Raw genomic sequence first — 12,061 nt, forward strand, 5'->3', positions numbered from 1 at the left:
GGGTGTTGAAATTGCCCATTCTGCTGATTCCGCCCAAAAAAAGTGGGCGAGCGGTAATATTTTTTCTTGGCGTTAAGCACATGGGGAAAGTAATGCTCAGCGATAAGTCTCCTAAAAAATCCTGTCAGTTTCCATTTTGTGCCAAAATGGGCGATATCTGGGCTTTATATGTCATTTCAGTGGTTAAGTGGGCGTTAAGCAGGCAAAAAAAGTGGAGGTTCTAGCCCAATGACCTCACATTTGCTTAAATTGAAATCGATTTGCCACAGTTTTGAGAGGGAAGAGGAAATGTTAAAAAAAATTAGAGTTTAAGTAACCTAAAGAAGAAAAATAAATAAGAAAAGAAAGAAGACTTGCATTTATATAGCGCCTTTCATGACCATAGGACGTCCCAATGCTCTTTACAGCCAATTGAGCACTTGTTGTAATGTAACCAACGCTACAACCAATTTGTGCACAGCAAGGTCCCATGAGCAGCAATGTGACAATAATTTGTTTTTAATTATTTTGGTTGAGAGATAAATATTGGCCAGGACACTGGAGAGAACTCCCCTGCTCTTCTGCGATCTTTTATATTTATCTGAGAGGATAGATCATAGAATCATAGAAATTTACAGCACGGCAGGAGGCCAATTCAGCCCATCGTGTCCGCGCCGGCCAATAAAGAGCTATCCAGCCTAATACCACTTTCCAGCTCTTGGTCCGTAGCCCTGTGGGTTACGGCACTTCAAGTGCACATCCAAGTACCCTTTAAATGTGGTGAGGGTTTCTGCCTCTACCACCCTTTCAGACAGTGAGTTCTAGACCCGCACCACCCTCTGGGTGAATAGATTTCCCCTCAAATCCCCTCTAAACCTCCTACCAATTACTTTAAATTGATGCTGCCTGGTTGTTGACCCCTCTGCTAAGGGAAATAGATCCTTTCTATCCCTCTATCTAGACTCCTCATAATTTTATACACCTCAATCAGGTCTCCCCTCAGCCTCCTCTGTTCCAAAGAAAGCAACTGCAGCCTATCCAATCCTTCCTCATAGCTAACATTCTCCAGTCCAGGCAACATCCTCGTAAATCTCCTCTGTACCCTCTGTACCATCTTTCTTGTAATGTGGTGACCAGAACTGCATGCAGTACTCCAGCTGTGGCCTAACTAGTTTTGTGCAGTTCAAGCATAACCTCCCTACTCTTGTATTCTATGCCTAGGCTCATAAAGGCAAGTATTCCATTTGCCTTCTTAACCACCTTATCCCCCTGGCCTGCCATCTTCAGGGATTTGTGGACATGCACTCCAAGGTCCCTTTTATTCCTCTACACTTCTCAGTGTCCTACTATTTAATGTGTATTCCCTTGCCTTGTTAGCCCTCCCCAAATGCATTAACTCACACTTCCCCGGATTGAATTCAATTTGCCACTGTTCTGCCGACCTGACCAGTACATTGATATCTTCCTGCAGTCTACAGCTTTCTTCTTCATTATCAACCAAATAGACAATTTTAGTATCATATGCAAACTTCTTAATCATACCCCCCTACATTCAAGTCTAAAACACGGATATATACCACAAAAAGCAAGGGACCTAGTACTGAGCCCTGTGGAACCCCACTGGAAACAGCCTTCCAGTCATAAAAACACCCCTCAACCATTACCCTTTGCTTCCTGCCTCTGAACCAATTTTAGATCCAACTTGCCACTTTGCCCTGGATCCTGGCTTTTACTTTTGTGACCAGTCTGCCATGTGGGACCTTATCAAAAGTCTTGCTAAAATCCATATTCATTACATTATACGCACTGCCCTCATTGACCCCCCTTGTTATTTCCTCAAAAAATTCAATCAAGTTTGTCAGACACGACCTTCCCTTAACAACTCCATGCTGACTGTCCTTGATTAATCGTGTCTTTCTAAATGAAGATTTATCCTGGCCCTCCGAATTTTTTTCAATAATTTTCCCACCATCACGGTTAGGCTGACTGGCCTGTAATTACTCGGTCTATCCCTTTCTCGCTTTTTAAACAAAGGTACAACTTTAGCAGGCCTCCAGTCATTAGACACCACACCTGTAGCCAGAAAGGACTGGAAAATGATGGTCAGAGCCTCTGCTATTTCCTCTTTTGCTTCTCTTAACAACCTGGGGTACATGTCATACATTAAAGGCGCTATATAAATGCAAGTTGTTGTTGTATAATTGTTGTTAGGCTTCAATGAGGCCTCGAAATAAATAAGTGCTTATGGAATTAAGTAGGGCACATCAATTCCATTGGAAATATATAATTAATTTATATAATTAAGTGAAATGCAATTTACTGGATTTTTCAATAATGCTTTGTGCAGTTAGGCAACATACCTGTACAAACTGTGGGCTTATTTTCATTACATAGAGGTTAAGAAGTGATGTGATAGAGGTGTTCAAAATGATAAGGTTTTGGTAAATTGTGAATTGGTAACAAGTGAGCTAAATTTAAAATGATGGCGAACAGAAGGGAAAGATTTGGAGAATTTATTTTGCACAGAGCGTTGTTAGGGGATAGAATGCCTTACCAGAAACAGCGGTGGAAGCAGAATCCATAATAGCATTTTAAAGGGAAAACTTTACGTCTGACAACAGGGCTGGGTGATGGGACTAAGTAGTTACAACAACAACTTGCATTTATATAGTGCCTTTAACATAGTAAAACATCCCAAGACGCTGCACAGGAATGTTATCAAACAAAATTTGACACTGAGCCTCATAAGGAGATATTAGGACAGGTAACCAAAAAATTGGCCAAAGAGGTAGGTTTTAAGGAGCATCTTAAAGGAGGAGAGAGAGCTAGAGCAGTGGAGAGGCTTAGGTAGGGAATTCCAGAGCTTTTGGCCCAGGCAACTGAAGGCACAGCTGCCAATGGTGGATGATTAAAATCGAAGATCCTCAAGACATCAGAATTGGAGGAGCGCAGAGGTCTAGGTGCATTGTAGGGCTGGAGGAAGTTATAGAGATAGGGAGGGGCAAGGCCAGGGAGGGATTTGAAAACAAGGATGAAAATTTTACAATCGAAGTGTTGCTGGACCGGGACCCAATGTAGGTCCTTGAGCAGTGGGGTGATGGGTGAACGGGACTTGGTGTGAATTAGGATACGGGTCGCAGAGATTTGGATGAGGTCAAATTTATGCAGAGCGTTGGAATAGTCAAATCTAGAGATAACGAAGGCATGGATGAGGGTTTCAGTAGCCGAGGAGCTGAGGCAGGGTTGGAGATGGGCAATATTATGGAGTCGGAAGTAGGCATTCTTGGTGATGGAGCGGATATCTGGTTGGAAGCTCAGCTCGGGGTCAAACATGATGCCAAGGTTGCGAACGTTCTGGTTCAGCCTCAGACAGTGACTAGGAAAAGTGAGGGAAACGCTTTTGTGGCGGGGACCAAAGACAATCTTACCAATATTTTGTTGAAGGAAATTTCTGCTCGTCAAGGACTGGATGTTAGACAAGCAGTGTGACAATTCAGAGCCAGTGGAAGGGTTGAGGCAGGTGGTGGTGAGGTAGAGCTGGGTGTTGTCAGTGAACATGTGGAAACTAACGTTGTGTTTCGGATGATGTCGCCGAGGGCCAGCATGTCGATGAGAAATAGGAGGAGGCCAAGGCTAGATCCTTGGGAGACTCTAGAGGTAGTGGTGTGGGAGTGGGAAGAGAAGTAATTGCAGGAGATTCTCTGGCTACGACTGTATAGATAAGAACCAAGTAATGGCAGTTTCGCTCAGCTGGACAACATTAAAGAAGAATGGTGTGGCCAACTGTATCAGAGCCTGCAGACAGGTATGATGGATGGTCTGTGGCTTTGAGAAAGGCCGTTTCAGTACTGTGGCAGGAGTGGAAACCTGATTGGAGAGGTTCAAGCATGAAGTTTCAGGAAAGATGTACACAGATTTGGGAGGAGACATTACGATCAAGGACTTTAGAGTATAGGGAGCTTGGAGAAGTGGCGGTAGTTTGTAGGGACAGAGGTGTGTTTTTCAGGGGCGGAGTGATGACGGCAGATTTGAAGCGGGGGGGAGACAGTACCCAAGGAGAGGGAACTATTAACAATATCAGCTAGCATGGGGGCTAGGAAGGGAAGAGCAGTTTGCTGGGAATAGGGTCGAAGGAGCAGGATGTGGGTCTCATAGACAAGTTGTGCTCAGAGAGGGCATAAGTGGAACTAACAAAAGCTGCGAGTTCAGGGCTAGGGCAGGAGGGTACCTTAGGGGATGTTTGGCTTGGTGGGCTAGGAGGAGGGAAGCAGCAGAGGGAGCTGAATGGATGCTCTCAATCTTAGTGATAAAGAAGTCCATGAGCTACTCGCACGTTGTTGGAGGCGAGTGTGCAGGAGGCAGGAGAGAGAATTTTAAGAAGACATTTTGTAGTGGAGAAAACATGCCGGGGGTTATCTTTGTATTCCAGGATGATCCTGGAATTGTGAGGAGTTTTGACAGAGGAGAGCAGGACCCTATAGTGCTTTATGCAGTCCAGCCAGATCTGGTGATGAATGGCTAAACCAGTTATCTGCTATAAACTTTAAAGTCTGCATCTCTTGGATTTAAGGTAGCGACCATGAGGGTCGACCGGGGGAATAACAGGGGTAAGAGAGAACAATGGTTTTAGTGGGATAAGAGCATCAAAGATGAAGGTGAGGATGTGATTGAGGTAGCTCTTTTAGAGAGTCAACTCAGGCACAGTGAGCTGTACAATTCTGTGGACCCAAAATTCCGAGTCCCTATCTGCAAACAGAAGTGCAGCAGAATGAGGCACTTGGTTTCCTGGCAATGAAGAGAGGGACCTTGTCCCAAAGCATGGGGACAAGGTTATTTCTATAACTCAGTGGGAATGTTGACTGACCTGCTGCGTGTTTCCAGCACTTTGCATTCTTGTCTTAGATTCCCCAGATTCAAATTTGGAGTGTTTAGCTTTTTGTTCCAATTTTTTTAAACAATTTTCTCCAAAGCCAAACTTGGCCATAAAACTTAAGGTAATAGATCTCCTCTGAGATTGGATTTTTATGCCCACCAATGTTTCGGGGCCTTTGAAAGGTCAATCCATGCCTGCTCACAGCAGAAATGGCTTCCATTGAGGCTTAATAGGTGCAATTGTCAAGATAACTCAGAATGTTCCAGGCATGTTTTTTGACATAGGGCAGAGTCAGATAACTCACCAACTAGCCCTCCCCTTCCACACACCTGAATTTTTCAGTTGTTAAATGGGGCAGAAACCTGTCAGATCCGGGCCTGCCCCAAATTGCAATCCCCTGCCCCTGTCCTACAGGTGATTGCCCACTTTGATCCCACTGGAATTTCGGGCCCATATTCGAAGTGAGTTAAAAACATCGATGCAACTTTGGTGGGGAGGTAGAGAAGAGGATTACACAGGATATACAGCACAGAAATGGGCCATTCGGCCCAACCAATCCATGTCGCCATTTATGCTCCACTCGAGCCTCCTCCCGTTTTTCCTCATCGAACTCTACCAACATAACCCTCTATTCCCTTCTCTCTCATGTGCTTGTCTAACTTCCCCTTAAATGCATCTATACTATTTGCTGCAACCACTCACTGTGGTAGTGAGTTCCATATACTCACCATCATCATCATAGCTGGTCCCTGGAACCAGGATGACTTGCTTCCACATGGGCTCACAGATGTTTCAATGAAGGACCCGATGTTCCAGTCCTGATCTCCAAGGGGTGGAAGATGCCTATGCGTGGATTTTTTTTTAACGTGTGGTGACTGTTGCACATCAACCAGCACACGGGCTTGACAGAGCTAGGCCTTTATCCAGTGGCAAGGATTAACCAGGCCAACTGGAGACTTGGTCTGCTGCACGGACCCAGTGAGCGCACATATCGCAGTGTGGGCAGGTCCATGCTGCCCCTGGGCCCTCGGCTCTTCTGGGCCCCGTACCCTCATTCACCGCAGCTCCGCCACAATTTCTCACTGCTCCTCCGCCACAAACATTCGTCGCACCTCCACCACGATCTTTCACTGCTCTTCATATTCCTCAAATACCGACCTATTGTCCCCCTGTTGGCAAATAAATCAGCTTTGTTTTAAACACTGTTGTAGATCCTTGTCTTTGCCACCCGAGTGTCCAGCATCACCCGGCTGGAGCCCAAAGAACAATCCGGGGGGGGAGGATCGTACGGTGGGAACAGAACGTCAGCCTGGACACAGTCCCTCAGGGCCACACGGCACTTTGGTCTTTCTCGTCTCTCTGCACCAACAGCAAAGTCGCAGTGCGGGTCAATCTTGAGGCGAGTATGACATGTGTCTAAGGTGATTACAAGCGAATAGTTCATTCGACACGGGTCTTCAATACAAAGTCCACTAATATTAAACATTACTCTCGGGGTAAAGAAGTTTCTTTTAAATTCCCTATTTGATTTCTTGAGGGAATAAGAACAATGCATATAGTGGCTTTAACATAACAAAAGATGTCCCATTATAATGGGCCTGAATTTGCGGCCGGAAGCTTCCCGTGGGCAAATGTGATAGGTCCTTGCTACACAGTATAAATGCACACGAGGCCCATGCTTGAGAGAAGGTCAGTCTGTGACCTGTCCTTTATGCCTTAGCACTCAAGTGATGAAAGTGGGTGGAGCTTCCCCTTTTATACCTGAAGGTCCAGGTTAGGAGTGTCTCCCACCTAGTGGTCAGTGTTCTCACGGTGTACAACTTAGTTCAGTTTATACATGGGTTACAATGCTGGTTGAATACATGACATCACCTCCCCCCGCAAAGTCTTATTGGGATCACAGGTTGAGTCTCTCTGGTGGTTTACGCTCCCTTGTAGAGCGCCTGAGTTGGGGCTCCGGTTGTTGGGCGCTGGCCTGAGTGTCTGCTGTTTGCGGTGCCTGAGGCCTGTCCGGACTGCCCACAGTGACTGGGCTCTCCTCCACTTGGTTCCGGTGTTCGGTCACCTGTGGTGGAGTGAACTCTATATCGTGTTCTTCCTCTGCTTCTTCTATGGGGTTGCTGAACCTCCTTTTTGTTTGATCCACATGTTTGCGGCAGATTTGTCCATTGGTAAGTTTAACTTCCAGAATCCTATTTCCCTCTTTGGCAACCACAGTGCCTGCGAGCCATTTGGGCCCTGCAGCGTAGTTGAGGACAAAAACAGGATCATTTACATCAATACATCGCGCCCTCACATTCCTGTCATGGTAGTGATATTGTGACTGCTGCCTGCTCTCGACAATTTCTTTTATGGTGGGGTGTATAAGGGATAATCGGGTTTTGAGCGTCCTTTTCATTAGTAGCTCATTAGTGGAACCCCTGTGAGCGAGTGTGGTCATGATCTATAGGCCAACAGGAGGCGTGATAAGCGGGTTTGTAGGGAACCCCCTTGAATCTGAGCATCCCCTGTTTGATTATCTGCACTGCTCGTTCTGCCTGGCCGTTTGAGGCCGGCTTGAACGGTGCCGTTCTAACATGGTTAATTCCATTGCCTGCCATGAAGTCCTGGAATTCAGTGCTTGTGAAGCACGGGCCATTGTCGCTGACCAAGATGTCCGGTAGACCGTGGGCGGCGAACATTGCCCGTAGACTTTCAACCGTGGCAGAGGATGTGCTTGAATTTAAAATGTCACACTCGATCCATTTGGAGTAGGTGTCTACTACAACCAAAAACATTTTCCCCATGAAAGGACTTGCGTAGTCCACATGGATGCGTGACCAAGGCTTGGCGGGCCATGGCCAGGGGCTAAGGGAGGCTCCCCTGGGCGCATGGCCCAGATGGGCACACGTGTTGCACCTGCGAACACAAAGTTCCAGATCTGCGTCTATCCCTGGCCACCAAACGTGTGACCTGGCAATTGCCTTCATCGTGACAATGCCCGGGTGCCCATTGTGGTGTTCTCTGATGAACACCTCTCTGCCCATCTGGGGCATGACTACGCGGTTTCCCCACAGTAGGCAATCGGCCTGAATAGAGAGTTCATCCTTGCGCCTGTGAAATGGTTTAAATTTCTCAGGGCATGCCCTGTATGTGGCTGCCCAGTCCCCATTCAGGACACATTTCTTGACTAGAGACAATAGCGGATCTCTATTTGTCCAGACTTTAATCTGACGGGCTGTCACGGGTGAGCCTTGGCTTCCGAAAGCTTCAACAGCCATGACCATCTCAGCACCATGCTCGGTAGCCCCCTCAGTGGTGGCTAGTGGGAGCCTGCTGAGTGCATCGGCGCAGTTTTCGGTGCCCGGTCTGTGCCGAATTGTGTAGTCATCGGCAGCTAACGTGAGTGCCCACCTCTGTATGCGGGCCGATGCGTTTGCATTTATGGCCTTGTTGTCGGCCAAAAGGGACGTTAGGGGTTTCTGATCTGTCTCCAGCTCAAATTTCCTGCCAAACACGTACTGGTGCATTTTCTTTACCGCATATACACATGCGAGCGCCTCCTTTTCTACCTTCCCGTAGCCCCTTTCTGCCTGGGACAGACTCCTGGAGGCATAAGCTACCGGCTGTAACTGACCCTTGGCATTGACATGCTGCAACACACACCCGACACCATAGGACGACGCATCGCACGTTAACACAAGTTTCTTACATGGGTCATATAGCGTTAACAGATTGTTGGAACATAACAAATTGCATGCTCTATTAAAAGCCCTTTCTTGGCTGTTCCCCCAGACCCATTCGCGACCTTTGCATAGGAATACGTGTAGCGGCTCTAGCAGCATGCTCAATTTGGGAAGAAAGTTACCAAAATAGTTCAGGAGCCCCAGGAACGAACGCAGCTCCGTTGTGTTACGGGGTCTGGGTGCTCTCTGGATCGCTTCCGTCTTGGACGCAGTAGGGCTGATCCCGTCTGCTGCTACCCTCATCCCCAGGAATTCTACCTCTGGAGCTAGGAAGACGCACTTCGCCTTTTTCAGTCGCAGACCTACCCGGTCCAGTCTGCGTAGCACCTCCTCCAGGTTGTGGAGGTGTTCTTCAGTATCGTAACCCGTAATGAGGATGTCGTCCTGAAAAACCACCGTCCCTGGAATCGACTTGAGGAGGCTTTCCATATCTCGTTGGAAGATCGCGGCGGCCGAGCGAATCCCGAACGGACATCTGTTGTACTCAAACAACCCCTTGTGTGTCGTGATGGTGGTCAGCTTCTTCGACTCACTCGCCAGCTCCTGGGTCATGTAAACTGAGGTCAGGTCCAATTTTGAAAAAGTTTGCCACCGGATAGCGTCGCAAAGAGGTCCTCCGCTCTCGGTAGCGGGTACTGGTCTTGGAGTGACACCCGATTGATGGTGGCCTTGTAATCGGCACATATCCTGACCGACCCATCTGCCTTGAGCACCGGCACAATTGGGCTCGCCCAGTCACTGAATCCGACTGGCGAGATGATGCCTTCCCTCAACAGGCGGTCCAATTCGCCTTCTATCTTTTCCCGCATCACGTACGGCACCGCTCTGGCCTTGTGGTGTACTGGTTTGGCGTCCGGGTTTATGTGAATCACTACCTTGGCCCCCATGAAAGTGCCAATGCCGGGTTGAAATAATGAGTCAAATTTGTCCAGGACCTGTGAGCATGATACTCGCTCCACAGAGGAAATTGCATTGACATCGCCCCATTTCCAGTTCATGACAGCAAGCCAACTCCTCCCCAGTAGTGCAGGACCGTCTCCTGGGACAATCCAGAGTGGCAACCTGTTCTCCGAATCTTTGTGGGTCACGACTACCGTGGCGCTGCCTAGCACCGGAATGATCTGCTTTGTGTAAGTCCGTAGCTGTGCGTCAATCGCCGATAATTTTGGCCTCCTGGCCTTGGATGCCCACAACTTTTCGAACTGTTTGATACCCATCAGGGACTGACTGGCACCCGTGTCTAACTCCATTGATACTGGGATGCCATTGAGGAGCACTTTCATCATTATCGGTGGCGTCCTGGTATATGAACTGTATACATGCTCCACATGAACTCGCTGAACTTCAGCTCCCAGCGATTTCCCCCAGTGTCCATTTCTGCAATTTCTGCAGGTATTTTGCTCATCTCTGCAAACTCCGGCTGAATGTATGCCTCCACGCCTCCAGCATGAGTTGCGGTTTGAAACAAAAGGTCCCTTGACAGTCGATCGTCCCTGACTGCCCCTGTTATTGTCCTTGAGTGCACCATTAGCAGGTGTTGATGGCCCCATTACTGGCCGCATTGTCCCTTGCAATGGCGTGAATCGCTGTTCAGCTTGCCATTGTCTCTGTCGAACTCCCCCTCTGGGTTCGACTACATGTTGGGGCATGCCCGACTGCCCTTGTCTGCCTGGAGAACTGTGTGCTGCTTTAACAATGTTGAATCTATGTCCCAACCATTCCTTAACACAGTACCTCTCGTCTGTTCTGCTAGTGGCCATGCTCGTGTGGTTTAAATCCCAGTTTCTTGTCGCCATTGATAGGTCCTTACTACACAGTATAAATGCACACGAGGCCCATGCTTGAGAGAAGGTCAGTCTGTGACCTGTCCTTTATGCCTTAGCACTCAAGTGATGAAGGTGGGTGGAGCTTCCCCTTTTATACCTGAAGGTCCAGGTTAGGAGTGTCTCCCACCTAGTGGTCAGTGTTCTCACGGTGTACAACTTAGGTCAGTTTATACATGGGTTACAATGCTGGTTGAATACATGACAAAATGCCTCCGAACTGTAAGAAAAGTACGAATCTATCTGATGGTCCCGGAGGTTTGGCCTATGTATTCCAAGGGTGCACGCGTTTCGCAAGTAGCCCAACTCTCCACCAGTGAAAGTCCATTTCCTGATGATGCGGTGGATCTGTTAAGCTGAAACTTGACAGATCGTAAGTTTCGGATTTTCGCACATGCACATCATACTCGTAAACCAGGAAATCGCAGGATATTTACGGCCGCGTCCATGGTCATAGGCCTGGAAAACCCAGGCCATTAACGTTACTCCCTCGAGAGTATCTATTTGAAATGGGTTGTGTCCCTTGCTCTCACTTCTCAAAATCCCGGAACTGCCCATGATGTGCCCCACCCTGTTTTATATACAAGGCTGTCTCTCTGATTTGCTGGCGTTCTTTGAGGATTGGGGTACTGAGGTGAATGATCAGGCATGATCTTATTGAATGGCGGAGCAGGCTCGAGGGGCCGAATGGCCTACTCCTATTTCTTTTTTTATTATAGTCATTAAATGGCAGCTGCTGTGAGTGACGTGATATGTTGACAGAACCAAAGCTCTCTACAAATACATGGCTATTATAATGTAAGTGGGAAAAATATTTATTTAGCTGTCGATTAAAACAACCAGTTAAAAAAAAAACAAGCGTTTGGAATGTGGATGGCACACACTGGGGAGTCTGAGATTGAGTAGTGCAAAGCCCATTTAAAGACAGGAGAGAGGGGCTATGCTTCTTTTTAAACAGTGAGCTTCATCAAAGAAAAAAAATGCCCCCGCCCCCAAAAAATGACATTTGCAAACCAAATTGAGTGACTGGCTCTCTCGCTGTGACTGTCACTTGGAGGATCTGCAGTGGCCACAAGACCAGGAACTGCAGTTCCAACTTGGGCAAAGGGGGCGGGGAAAGGAGTGGGCGGGGAAAGGAGTTGGCTGCTGCACCATTGGCCGGTGAGAATCGAATCAGATGACGTGCTGCGCCCGTGTTTCCGGGGTTTCCCCTGCTGGAGGAGGGGGGCGGGTCAGAGGTTACCAGCGGTCGTTGACACTCCGTCGCGCGGCTGGTTCAGTCAGCCAAGGAGCGCGCGGAGGGCAGAGGCGACAGGTAAGGTGCTTGGCGCGTCCTCGGGAGCCACCTGGCCTCTCATTTAGTTAAATAACAGAAATGTTCACCTCAAGCGGCCCGGGAATACCGAGGGCAACGAGTGTCTCTGAGAGCAGGAAATGTGCAAATGTTTGTCATTTTAAAATGAGAAATTATATGTATACACACATATATACATATACATAAAGCTGGTGCAGTTTAATCGGGAATGTGACGGGCTGTTGTTGCGCATACGTGCACGTCATGTCATACCGGATCTGCAGAAGCTGAGCCTGATCCAACAGGACTTGTTGGCCGTGCTTCTGGTAATCTATGGCCAGCCCCGGCTCCGGGCGGAGCGGCGGGG

General features: G+C 48.0%; 1 protein-coding gene and 1 long non-coding RNA gene across 2 annotated transcripts in view; one reads left to right on the forward strand and one right to left on the reverse strand.

The window, feature by feature from the left end:
* Positions 1–12,061, reverse strand: part of LOC139265619 (uncharacterized) — a 130,108-nt gene that overhangs the window by 82,223 nt on the left and 35,824 nt on the right. The gene's annotated exons all lie outside the window — the stretch shown is intronic.
* Positions 11,631–12,061, forward strand: part of acsl4a (acyl-CoA synthetase long chain family member 4a) — a 91,923-nt gene continuing 91,492 nt past the window's right edge. The window contains exon 1 of the mRNA XM_070882764.1: positions 11,631–11,715. The gene's annotated coding sequence lies outside the window, so the exon portion shown is untranslated. The remainder of the gene's footprint in view (positions 11,716–12,061) is intronic.

The sequence above is a fragment of the Pristiophorus japonicus genome, chromosome 6, assembly GCF_044704955.1.
Source record: "Pristiophorus japonicus isolate sPriJap1 chromosome 6, sPriJap1.hap1, whole genome shotgun sequence".
Lineage (NCBI taxonomy): Eukaryota > Metazoa > Chordata > Chondrichthyes > Pristiophoridae > Pristiophorus > Pristiophorus japonicus.